The 13,812-nt window shown below is 42.0% G+C and overlaps 1 long non-coding RNA gene across 2 annotated transcripts in view; it reads right to left on the reverse strand.

Moving 5' to 3' along the window:
* Window positions 1-6,483: 6,483 nt before the first annotated feature.
* LOC140701096 (uncharacterized) overlaps window positions 6,484-13,812 on the reverse strand; it is a 233,931-nt gene continuing 226,602 nt past the window's right edge. Inside the window, exons 5-6 of one of the 2 annotated variants that reach the window (XR_012079929.1) lie at window positions 9,219-9,324; window positions 6,484-6,742 (exon numbers count right to left, since the gene is read on the reverse strand). This is a non-coding gene — a long non-coding RNA (uncharacterized lncRNA). Of the gene's footprint in view, window positions 6,743-9,214; window positions 9,325-13,812 lie in introns of those variants that run through there. The other variant, XR_012079930.1, reaches the window with a different exon arrangement.

Below are 13,812 nucleotides of genomic sequence, written 5' to 3' on the forward strand. Positions count from 1 at the left end.
CCTCAGCTTCCAGTAGGCTCTCAATAAATACCTATTGCATGAATAAATATGCATGTTCCACAAAGATACCAAAAAATCAATCACACATTTCAGGAAAAGTATGCTACTAAGGCTGGATGAAGCTTAACCAGCACTAGAACCATCCTGTCTTGCTCTTCGGGATCTTTTTCTGAATCAACGGCTCATCTTGTTTCCTGCATCTTGTCCCTGTCATGCTGACCTATAGAAGGTTGCTCCCTTGCATCGTATCTGAGTTAATGGTTTGTGGAAAGATCTCTCTGTTGCAGCTACTCAAAGTGCTCATTATTGGTCAAGTGTGATCTACCCCACGCCTCTAATTATCTCCAATACTGTTGGCTTCTACACAGCCCTGCAATGCAAGAACCAAAAATGTCCTCCCTTCTTAAAAGTGCATTCAGTGAAAGTGGCAGCAGAAATGATCTAAAGTAGTTTTCCTCGATGCTGTGTTTTATAGTATAAAGTTTATGCATCACCCCACAAGCATGCCTTGGAGCTGCTTAGAGTCATGGAGCCTGGTTGCTGCTGCTACTTCTTCTACAGACCCAGGGCCCTGGGCTGCAGCCCTCTTGTTGTGTAGGTGCCTCCCCTTACGCCCAGACCTTGCAAGTACCCTCACACTTCCCTGCTGCTGCTCAGTGTGTATGGTTGTGTGACTGAGAAGGGAAGGGCGTTAATGTACTACAGAGGCAAGTTTCAATCAATAGCAGATGGAAGCCAGTAAAATCATTCTTGTCCCTTCCTCCCTCTGGAGAGGTTGTTGGGAGATGCGGTAGCATCCTCCCCAGAGCTGCCTGCGGCACCAGGCAGTCAGTTCATCACGAAGTTCGGGCACCTCAGGAACATACTCCCCTCTGTGTGCTCACTCTCCGTCCTTGCCTCACTCCACTTCTTTCTCACTCCTGCTTTCCTAGGATTCAGTCTTCAATAAAGTGTTGGCACATAAGCCAACATACATATAAACCTACTTTTTAGAGGACAGAAAATAACTTTAAGACTGAGAGCTACCAAAAAAACAAAAAGGTAAACAAAATAAAAGCAAAGACAAAACAGAATAAAACAAAACAATAACAAAACTCATTCTATTGCCTGGAAGTCATTACCTCTGTTACTTCCCTCATGTCACACTACAAGAAACTTCCCCTACATAGAGTGGCTTGGCTTTGCTGTTTAATTATTTGCTCCCTTTGAAGGTGTGGGCTTTAAAAATACTTTGTAACACACAGCGTGTGCTCACAGACATCATCTCATTTCATCCTGAGTTAGGTACTTCTGGCCACGTTCTATTAAAGAGTAAACTCAGTTCTTCCTCTCTTACCACCTAAGAATTCTTTGGCAATAAAACACCCCGAACCTAAGAATGAAAGAATGACGATGATAATTTCTGCAGTGGGCTCACAGAAGGAGGAGAGATCTGAGGCCCACTGAAGTTTTGTGGGCTCGTCAAACCAGACCACACTGACAATTAATATTTAAGCTCTAATGAAAAGTTAATCCACATTGTTTGTTGGTTCTCTATAACCATATACGACCACATATAACCATACAACCATATTATCTCTATACTATGTAATTCAGATTTTTCCAAAGTACAGATGCTTCACGATTTTGATAAAATATAGAGCTTTTCTTAAAAGTCAACTTAGAAATGTCAGGATAAACAGTATTTTCAGAGCTTGGCACCACAAAAAGAAAAAGAGTCAAAAATTTACTTAATGAAGTCAAGAGTCTAGAAATGGCCAAAATTACAACTCTCACAAGTTGAATGCTTACTGTTCAGTTACGAGTTCCTTTAAAAGCCAGTCGTGGGGAAGCAGCCTGCTACTTTGAAGAGCGGCCTCTTGAAGTCAGTTGTTTGGAAGTTGGAACTTATTTCCCATGGGAACAAAGTCCCACATAGTAATCAAGCCCCCAAGCCAAGCACAGGCCTGTTTAACCTGTAAGGTAGTTGCATCCTGTTTCTGGGGCTTATGTGGGTGAAAGGGAGACAAATAAAAGAAGAAAATCAACTTCCTCTGGTTTTCCTGTCTCCGAGTCATCTCCTGACAACTTTTGAAAAAGGACAAATTTGGCTTTAGCCTCCTTTCATCTTCCTTCCTTCAGCCCTGTCCTACCTCTCTGTATTCCTCCTAAAAGACTTCATCAGCCGGAAGCCCACATGCCACCCCCCTGCTCTGTCAGGACCTGCTCTCCCCCAGGTCCCTCTGGGATCCACCAGACCTGCCCCTGCTCAGAGCTGCTCTTCTCAGACGCTTGGATTGAACAGGATCTGCCCAGATGATTAAGCTGTGACGCACAGCCTCATCCTGGGACAGCAGGCAAGGCCCTGAAGAGGAAGGCATCAAGTACCAGGAGCCCCGGATTTGACTCAGCAACTAGAAAGTTCCAGAAACTGCCCTCTCTCTAGAATGGACTGCGCCTCCTACCCACAGCAACACGCTCCCCAAACTTCCAGGCTCTCACACTCCTGTTGTGTGGATGATGTATTTAGTATAAAATAAAGCACCACGATTCACCATGTCCTGAGCACAAGCGTCTCTTGTTTCTCCCTTGTTCTCCTTTCCGTGTCCATTAGAGCGTCGGGGAAACGTCTAGCCACCTCACTGAGAGAATCCGGGTGAGGTAAGAGGTGGGGGACCTCAACAGGAGCCTGGTCAGCAACAGCCAGAGCAGCAGTGAGACGCTTCAGAGCAAGCAAGACTCAGGGCTGCAGCCTAGATCAGCAGCGCCCCCCCCCCCACTGCAGGTTCTCCTCCCGGCCCCCGCCTTAGAGCCACTGGGAGGCACCTAACTGTTCAGTCCCCTGCCTGGCTTATTGGTCAGCTGAGGATTTTTGCTTTCTTATGTCTCTGATACGCAATCAAAAGATTGGCAGGAGTAGTGTTTATATCTCCATTTCACTGATGAGGAGACTCACGCGGAAAGGAAATAAACCTTATAGTCAAGCCAGAACAAGCACTGCCTTTGGCATCTGCTTTTAAATGTGGCCGAACAAAGCAGCCTTACCTGAGATGCAGCTTCCCTTCAGAAATCACCTTCTCTAAACCATGTCTGTTGAATAGACTAGATATTACTCATCCCAAGAATTTCAACAAGATGAAGCCACAAGAACAACCCTGTTAACCACAGGGGACTAGCGAGCAAAACCAGACTGCGCCTTTGCCTCCTGGTTCTAAGGAAGATGCCTCCTAATTGCTAGGAACTTGGAGACAACCGCATTTCTCTCAGCCTCTGTGAGGGGGTTATATTCCCAAGTCAAAACTCCGTCTTTCCTTTGAGATGCAGCATGACCTGCACAAGAGAGGAGCTCTTTTACACAAGAAGAGACACTGTGGGTCCCCGTGAGCTTGTGGTGACTGTGAAATGCATAAATACCGTTTGACCTGTGAACAGATCAACTCTTATTAAAAAGTCACCAAATTCTAGCGCTGACATCTGTCCCTCAGTCCTGTCCCCTGTAGCATCACCATTAAAGGTGTTGTTAAGCCAAAATGCTGTTATGCTGTTTATGCTTCATTTCTTCCTCTAGTGGCTTCATTTCAGATGCATGAAACAGAGGTCCTACCTGGAGAAACAGGAGAACTACCCATCTGAGCCAGTCACACTGGTGGCCTCGCTCAGCAATGCAGATCAATGTGGGCGAAGCTGTCGGGATCCATTGCGATGACTGGCCCTTCTGTTGCCTGGTTTATTCACTCATGCTGTCTAGACTCCAATTTCTGGAGCCTTTAGTGACTCATTTTTCAACAAAATGCAAGTAATTTCACTTTGCTTTCCCTTAAGCTCTATATGACCTAATACTGAATGTGCACTGAGTAATCCTATGTGCAGCCATCAGAAAGCCATCTGCAGATATCCCAGAATATCATGTCACTTTTACTTTGATCATAATAATATATTAACCCTCTAATTGAAAACTTGGTTTTGTGGAAACGCAAATCCTAGAACCCTATTCAAAGCTACAGTGTTGACCTGAATACTGTAACAATGTTTTTACATCTCATATCTAGTTTGCAATAGCTTAAAATCCCATAACTTCTCTTTAGGTTGGTTTAGAGTTAACTCCCGCCCATTCTTCTAAAATTTTAACGTATTTTCTTATAAGACTAGAACAGTCAAGAATAAAGGATGATTGTTCAGGGCACTTCAATGGTCTGACTGCAGAGCCAGCAGCAAAATCTGGGGGATTTTTCCAAAAGCAGCCAACTATAACCGTGCAAACGCATCACCATGAGATTGGGCTGTGTCAGGCTTTCAAACGAGCACATAGGTATAGGGCTGACAACTTGGTCAGAGTCTGCATTTCTGGGGCTCTTGGGAAGACAGTCTACCCTTTCAGAGCGCTGGAATCAGAAGCAGAAATCAATCATCCAGCCCAGCGCGGCGCTGCCTTGTTATATGTGCCTACAGCTTTACCTGTACCCCCAGCAGAACGGCCTTTACCTTCACTGTGGAGCATCACTCAGTAGACTCATAAAGTTAACCCTGAAACCGCCTCCTGAGATAATACAGAAATTTTACTTTCCCTCAAGACCCTTATTTCTGCTAATTCTATGAGATCATTTAAAACACGTCTGCCCTGTCCTGGAATTATCTTTTCACATGCGTGTTTCCTGTGACCTAACCAGAATTCTCTCAATTTTCTCATAAACCAATTTCTTTGATACACTGTTTTCTTCCAAGTTTCTTTTTTCTATTCATTTTTTACTTTCTTCTTTTATTCATTATTTCAATAACTGTTTGTTGAGGGCCCATTGTAAGCCAGAAACCATTTTGGGGCCACAAATGTGGCAGCGAGGAAGTCAGACAAGATCCCTGTTCGCGTGGAGTTCATAGACTCGGGGATGATGACAGCTACAGTTCTCAAACGCTGAACACTTTACACCCATTACCTCCTTTAATTCTCAAATCAGTCTAAGGCAGACATTATTATCCTTATTTTGCAGGTGAGAAGAGTGAAGCCCTGAGCAGTGTGCCCCAGGCCCCCAGCAGTAAGGACTGACTCCCGGGCAGATTCCGCTCTCCATCAGCCTTGCCAGCACACATCTCCATGGCTTTTGTTTATTTTCTCCGAGGCTCCCCAGGAGTTCCCACGTATACTGAACAACCACAGTATTTCTATACGTGATTACTTTCACCACACGATTACCAAATGGGAAAAACCTGTAACATTCCAGGTTTCCTTCCTCTCTTAATTATGGGCTTAGCAATCAGAGGAACTTTAATATTTAATATCTAAGCAAAACACTTAATGGTTATAAAGTGATGTTCCATCTCTGATGTAAAACCAGGGTTCAAGTGAACGCCAAGCAAAACGACTCTGCTTGCCTGGCACACAGTCAGGCCAGAGGCTGGAAGAAAGAATGCACTTAAACTCATTACAGGTGACTGCAGAACCATCTCATGCCTCAGCTCTGGTCCCCACTTTGCTTTTTTCTCATGAATTATACAGGCGACTTAAGTCATCAAGTAAAGGGGGCCTTTCATTGTCAATAGCCCTCCACACCCCCATGATGCAGACAAGTTGATAAACAGGCTACTAATTAAATCAACATTTTGCAATGTATGATTCAGTGTCGTTCACTGTAAAAACTAACCTTCCAGACTTTGAATATTTACCTTCTTGCCTGATTGTGCTTTGCCTCCGGTAAGTGTTGGAGGACCGCCAATATTATTCTCCTCTGATAGGTGACAGATTTCAGGAATTATCAGAGTATATCACCAAGTGATCTTTTATACATTAAAATGAAATACCAGGACTGCCTAATAGATGACAACTTGAAACTGAGGGGGAACAATTTCTATTCATAATAAATTATCAGAAAGATCCTTACCTATGAATATTTATAGGGAGTCACTGATTGTAGCTTGACTTTACCAAACCTCTTTTAAAGCGAGCCACCTCAGGGTTCCATGGGGTTCGGGTATTGCTAGTGCCATCACCAGGCACAGGAGGGAGATTTCGAGGTTTGCAGTTGGGCCCCGGAGCATCACTCAGAGCAACAGAAAAGCAGCCCTCCCCAAGAGGGGATGTCAGACGAAAATGATGACAAGCCCCGGTGTCACGGGTGACGATGGTATGAGACCAGAGCCAGCAGGTGGGAGGCTGTCAAGGCAGCTCCAGCTAGCGCTGGAGCCAGAACTATGAGGGCCGCAGTGCTGTGGGGCACGCGTGCCCATGGTGCTGGGATAGCCGTGCGCTGCTCCGATGGCTTTACTTCGGCCTCAAAAGGGAATTTATTTGCTTCTTACCAGGAAATCTGGTTCAGAATTTTGGTTCTCCACCTAAGTAGCTGGGCGGCCTTCAGCTAATAAATTAACCTCTCTGAGTCTGATTCCTACCACCTACCTGGCAGGGCGAAAATAAAATGTTACTCAGTGTCTGGACCATAGAGGTACACACTTGTAGCTTTTATTATTCACTTATAATTTATTATTATTATTATTATTATTATTGCTGCTAATATTTATTTTCTGGGGTGACATAGTTTATATGATTTTTCCCAATTACTCTCTTCCCTCCCTTTGGGAGGATTCTATTTCTTTGCCTTGCTTGACATCAGGCTTGGTCATTGAATTCTTTTAGCAATGAGATGTAAGACAAAGCGATGCCTGCCCCTTTAGAGCAGAACCTTGTGAAGCCATCATGCAGCATTTCCACTGCTTTTTTTCTACCGTCACAAGACTGGCACATCCCAAAGGGCCAAGTCTCTCAGCTTGCATCCTGAAATGAAGAGAACACGGAAAGCTGAGCCATGGTTGGCCTGTACCTGACGTGTAAAGTGCATTAGAACTAAACTTGTCGCGTGGGAGTCACCAACAGTTCTTTGTAACTGCAGCCCAAGCAAGCAGAACTGACCAACACATGGAGTTTCCAGGGTCGGGCTGGCCAATCTGACAGTGGCAAAGTTCTCAGCTGTGGCCCCACCTGCCTTTAGATGTTCTTCTCCAATCTTCCCAGGTTGCTTTTATTTCTTAATCTCTTCTCATCAACCCCACCACAAGCCACCCCACACTGAAACCAGGAGCCATCCAATGTTTGTATAGAACATCTAACTGGAGCATCATTGGGTGCAGAAATGAAGTGATACTAAGAATTCTTAAGATAAATTGTTGAGAAAACAATGACTACGATACAGAAGGAACCCTAAGAAACATCTTTGGCCAAGTGTAGGGGAGCAGAAAAGTAGGCATTTTCTTCCAGTGAGAAATCTGAAAAGCCATGTGCTTGAGCTCTCATTGCCATAGGCACTGCGGAGAATCCCAACATGATTCAGATACACATACACCCTGTCCTCCATGAGGCTATGGTGAAGGAAGACAAGATACTGCACAAAGAGCCACAGTTCAGCGTGAATGCGATAAATCCCACAGAGAGGTACGAACTGCTACAACCTTCTGGGAGGTCACAGGGAGCAAGAAAGGGAGTCTGGCTGGGGTCAGAGGAAGCTCATCGAAGTAGCTGATCTTTGACTTGTGCCCCTGCAGGCTAGATCACACCTGAAAGGGCAGATGTTGACATGGGAAGCACTATGCATGGGAAGAGGTTGGGGAAAACAACAGAATAAAAGTAGAAAATTAAAATTGTCTTTAGGGAATGGTGAGCAATTCAGTTTGATTGAAGCTAAGGGTTCATGAGGAAGTCGTGGGAAGCAAGGCTATAGTTCAGCTGGTTTGGTTCCGAGTTTGAGAGGACTGATAAACTAGGAAGGGGTGAAGACTTTTTTGGAAAGACATTCCATGTCTTTGAACAGACACTGACTGACCAGAACTACATTTATTCCAGTTCCTGCATAAACAAAAGAGAACTGAATGCCCAGGCTAAAGAGTGAAAATTAGAACGAAAGATGGAGATTTTCTGTTCAAGATGGTGGCCCGTGTTCCACTCCCTTTCCTCTCAAAGAAATACAAAAGCAACAGATCCATAATCACTGAGAATGAGAGTGAGTCGATCAACCAGCCAGAGAGTTTGGTAAATTTTCAAAAGTTCTTCAAATTTCAGAAATTTAATGAGGCCACATTTGTGGATAAGAAAACAATGCAGAAAGTCCCCACAGAACATCAAAAATATAGATACTTTTGGGGGGCACATAGAGCTTAGTGGTAGGGCACATGCTTAGTATGCACGAGGTCCTGGGTTCAATCTCCAGTACCTCCATTATATATATAGACACTATATATAGACACTCTTCATGGTAAGCTCAGGGGATGCTCAAAGCTCCAAACTGGCAAGTGAGAGAATGGGAATGAAAAGTAAGGGGAAAATCCGGTGGTAATTGAAGGTCTGACTGTGAAACAGCCCTACCAGGAGTCCTTCTCCCCACTGCTTTCTCAGGTCCCTGCCAACAGTGGTATTTACCCCCAGGCTAAAACTGAGAAATTGCTCCTTAAAAAAATTATAATCCACCAATGGTGGGCTGGGGGTACTAGCTTGTGGGTTGTTCAGACCCCCTTAATTTGACAGTGTGAAAGTACTCCTTCTCCAGGGGAGTGTGTGAAGCCATATTTCTTCTCCTAATGGGTGTCTGGAGATACCACCTAAAGTTGATGGATGAATAGAGGGGAGAGAGTATTGTTTAGAAGTATAGAGGTCACCAAAACAAGATCCAAAATTTATAAATATAAATAACAAAACATGGGAATTGAGAGGAGAAAGAAAGAGAAGCTTACGTATGTTGAATCCTTCATCTTTCATAATGGGAAGTTACATTTAATTTTTTTTTAACTACAGCAAGTGCTATTGCTGTAACCAGCTGATTTAGATAGAATGAAGCATCCACTGAAGAACCAAAAAAGACAAGAGTAAAAGCTGTGCCTTCTGAGCAATGAAACTTGGGTCTGGGGGGGATCTGTGAGGATTGGGGGAGACATTTTTATGTTACTTTATGTCCTTCTATTCTGTCTGAGTATTTTTAGCCATGGACAAATAATTTCTGTTGAAATTTAAAAATAGAAAGAGAGATCATTTGAATTTTACTCAATGCCCAGATGACAAGCATTACTAATTAATTCTTTGTTGACCCCAAGAATTCTTAGGAAAACTACAAGTACTACAAGCTGCTGTGGATTTCTCTTCCTTCTCATTTTAATGGCTTGGCAATAGCAGGTCTTTTTTGTTTCTCTGCCTTATGTGGTTTTCTTCTCTTAGAAATTAAAAAAGTGTTTCCTGTCTGCTGTATGAGCCTTACACTTGGACTTACACATGCTCATTTATTATCAATATCTCATTTTACAGTTCCCAGGAACAACCGTGCCCAACACAGCACCACGTGAGCTTTAGTTATCATTGGACCAGTCTTCGGGAATCTGAAGAAGAAAATAACAGATATTCAGTGTTAAACATGTAGTTGTATGTAAAAGTTACTATAGAATATACCTAAAAATAAAAAATAGTTTAATTTAGACATACCTAATTGCTTCAATTTTCCCTAGTCTGCTTGACTGTACACTGCAATTTGCATAAGAGGGCTATGAGGAAAGATTTAAATGAAGTTATTTTCCTAATAAGATTTCAGGTAGGCAGATGTTTGCCCCAAGGAGCTGTTCGAACAACAGAACTTACGGAAGAACATTGTGAGAGCCGGAAAAAGAGTACGTCTTCAGCTACCACATTTTTGTGTCATTTTTAAGACAGATCATGGTCCCTTTGAATTTCCAATGTATAATTTTTGAATTGGTGAAATTAACCTTTGTCCAATGATAAGTTTTTCACAGAAGAGACCTGGAAAACTCTAAATGTTTATCCTGAAAATTCTCCTGAGAATATCATAGCTTTAAAAAATGTTAATTTATACAGAAATGAACCACTCTATTAGGCTCACACTCAGAAGTCTTCCCTGACAAGAGCCGCCTACCATCTGTTAAGTCAACTATTTCCATTTCCAGTGATCCCAAGTTCATCATTTTAGTTGCTGAGATTGAAATTCTCAGTCAGTCATAAATATCATCTGTTCGATGCCCCTGTCCTCCTCCTGTGTTCACTTAGGTCTTGATTTTTTTTCCCTTCTTTTTTAATCAACAAGTTTGAAAGCCACAGAAAGGATGGGTAAACAATTTCATTTTCATAGCTGATGGCTCTGAAACAATCTATTGCTCAAGTCTGATGGTCCAGAAGGCTGCTCTTTTCCTGCTCTCTAGAAAGAAACAGATGACAAGTAGAACTGCAAATGCATAATCCAGGGAGGACTGAAGGAAGACCTGTGATTCTCTGTGCTTCTCTGGATCAAGAGTCACTTCAGACCTGCCTAGAGTCACTTCCTCAATTCTAGAATCTCTGACAATGTCAAAGAACCCATAAAAATTGAGCAGGTAGTTATTGCAGCAGTTAACAATTTAATTGTCACTGCCTGGTCTAGGATTTTAAAATTCAGAAAGTCTCCAACAAAGTCCTAAAGATTTGGTCACCCTAGCTAATCTCTCATGGCTCTTCATGGCCCTTTTGTTCTTTTACCTTCATCAGGGAAGCCTAACAGTTGAGTTGAAGACCTCGTTCTTGTAAGATTCATTCACCATGTGCAGTGTCACAGAGCTCTGTGGAAGGACTAGAGAGGGCATTTGGTCCAGCCCTGTGACTTCAGATAGATGAGGTAAAGGTTCACTTTGAAGAAGCTGTCTCTTAGGAAGCCCTCCGTGCATGGTGTCGAGTTGGATCCAATGCCTTTCTTTTCCACCCCAAGAACCCAGGGCCTACCTTTGTCCTCTCACTTAGATCACAACCATAATAACTGCCTCCTTGCCTGACTCTCCAACCAAACTTTATATTCTTTGAAGTCAGAAATTCCAATCTTCTTTGTACCCATGTTGTATGCCTGATTTTGGCTTTCAATAAATTTACTCATCCTATAATGACAGAAGTCACAGGAGTGCCATCTCTATAGGTGTACGCAGACCTGCGTAGCAGGCCCAGAGCACCAGACCCTGACACATGCCTCTAAATGGACAGATAAGAGGAGTGACTCCTTTTCTTACTTGTGTAAGTTTCCACCTGTCCAATAAAACCGACTTTTCGATCTATGATCTGCACCGCAGTGAAATTCATCATACCCCATTTCAAGGCAAGACCAGACAATTGGTAAACCAGATGTGACCGCCCCTTGACCTTTTACACAAAGTTACACATTTCATATCTCTCATACTGCAAGTTCATATTGAAAAGTATTTTTTTTCAGTCCCGCATGGCCTTTTATTAACTATTTAATACCTCCTGCTCCGTAGATGTAGAGTGTAGGATCCTAAAACGCAGGTACCCGATACTCTCTGAGGAGGCGAGGTACCATGGGCTCGGGGTCAGACAAGCCTGGGCTCGAGTCCTCGATCCACTACTATCTAGTCATAGGAACCTCTCTGAATCAATCTCCCTTTCTGTAAAATGGGAATAATAAGAGCACTCATTTCATAAGCCATGTGAAAATCAGAGGGGCTGAGCCATAGTAACTGACACAGTGCCTGGCGTGTGCTGAGCCCTCATTAAGACTGGTGCTGAATCATCACTCGTGCATCCAGTCAGTTTCTACCTTGACCTAAGACTCTTTGCCCCTCTTGAGGACACGGCCCAGGGAGGGTGACTCTCAAACTTGTTTGCTATTGATGATTATGCCAGTTCTCTGCTGCGATGTTATCTCATACTCCTGTTCTTCATTTGTTGTTCTTTTTAAGCACGGCTGGCATTTTATTGTTTCCTCAATGAACACTCCAAACATTTCATTTCTTAACAATTCTTTGTCTCAGTTTGTTTCCTGAGAGCAGGAGCCAGACTTTACTAAGCTCTATGCCAATGAGCAACAAATCAAAAATGTTTTATCAGTATCATCATCTTCACCATAAAATCATCACTATATTTAATAAGAGGACTGTCTTTTCCTTTTTCTCTTAATGTTTTTATTCCTTTTTATTATAGAAGTATGAATGTATTAGACAAGCGATAACAAGTGCTGGAGAAAATGTAGAGAAAAGGGAACCCACGTACACTGTTGCTGGGAATGTAAATTGGTGCAGCCACTATGGAAAACAGTATGGAGGGTCTTCAACAAATTAAAAATAGAGCTGCCATATGATCTAGCAATCCCACTTCTGTGTCTATATTTAAAGGAAATGAAAGCACGCTCTCCAGTAGATATCTGCACCCCCATGTTCTGCAACATTATTCACAGTAGTTAAGATATGGAAACAATCTAAATGTCTGTCAGCAGATGAACAGATAAAGAATGTGTGCTGTCTATATATACAATGGGATATTATTCATCCATGAGAAAGAAGGAAATCCTGCCATTTGTGACAAATTGGATAAAACTTGGACATTATGCTAAGTGAACTAAGTCAAACAAAGACAAATACTGTATGATATCACTTAAATGCAGAAGCTAAAAAAAAAAAAATAAACTCATGGAAGGAGTGTAGAGTAGTGATTACCAAGGGCTGGAGGGTTGGGGGAAAAGGCGAGACATTGGTAAGGGTATAAACTTCCAGTTACCAGATTAACACGTTCTGGAGATACAATGTATTACATACTTGAAAGTTGCTATGAGAACAGATATTAAATATTCTCAGCACAAAAAAGAAATAATTATGCAAGGGGATGAGATATTAGCTAATGCTATTGTGTTAATCATTTTGCAGCATGTAACTGAATCAAATCAACACATTTTAAATCTTCAACTTACTCACTTTTATATGTCATTTACATCTCAATAATGCTGGAAACATGAATGTATTGTTGAAGCCAGTCAAATTATTCTAGAATGCATAAAGAAAAATTAACTGTTCATTTCTCCCATTCATTCCCATCCCCACTCCTGACGTGAGGTACCCCATATTAATAATGTATCTTTCCATAGCTTTATATTGCCCTACACAGACATATTTATGCAAATATATATAGAGATGGACAAATGTGATGCTGCTTTTCTTTCTGCTCTTGCTAATTTTGTTGCTTTTATCAAAACTGGATATTATACACATTTTTTACAGTTGTCTTTTCTTACATAATATAAGATAGATATTATTTTTAATAACTAGATAATCTATAGAATGGATGTACTATATTTATTTGAATTTCTCATTATTAACACATTAAGATTATTGCCAATTTCTATTTCACTATAAACAATTCTGTAGTAAATAGCCCCGTACCTACATCTTTTATGCACTAGGACTCATTCCTACAGCACATGGTCCCAGGAGTGGGACTGCAGGTCAAAGGTCATGTACAATAGGGGAGAATTTGCCAGGAAGTTAAAGAAGTGTCAGCTTCAAAAGTCCTGGTTACTCAAGCCTCTTAAATGACCTTAGACTTAAATTTTTATTCGTGATTTTCTGTGATTTTTCTTGAAGAATGAAAACTAAAATGAAAGAAGCTAATGAAGTTTAATCTTTGGGCCCCATGAAACCCAGAACCTCCCTAAGTTTGTATATATTTAGTTTTAACAAATATATTTAGTTTAAACAAATACCAAAATCTAGCAGCAATTCACACATCTCCACCAGGTAGGAGAGAGCCCAACGGCTCACATACTGACAGCTCTGGATGTTTCTGCATTTCAACCATCTTGCCACAATTTGATGGGTAAACATATGGCATCTTTCACTGTATATTCCCTTTACTTCTGTTAAGTTTAAGCATTTGCCATATGTTTACTAGCCATTTAGATTTCTTCTCTGAATTTCATAGCCATGCTTCCATTGGATTTTAATCTTTCCCTCATCAGTTTACAGAAACTCTTCATATGGTGTGATCCTTCCATTCAAACAAGACTGGGAATCTCCACTACCCAGGGCAGCTCGGTGGGCTGGGGACAG

The sequence above is a fragment of the Vicugna pacos genome, chromosome 14, assembly GCF_048564905.1.
Source record: "Vicugna pacos chromosome 14, VicPac4, whole genome shotgun sequence".
In the NCBI taxonomy this organism is placed as follows: Eukaryota; Metazoa; Chordata; class Mammalia; order Artiodactyla; family Camelidae; genus Vicugna; species Vicugna pacos.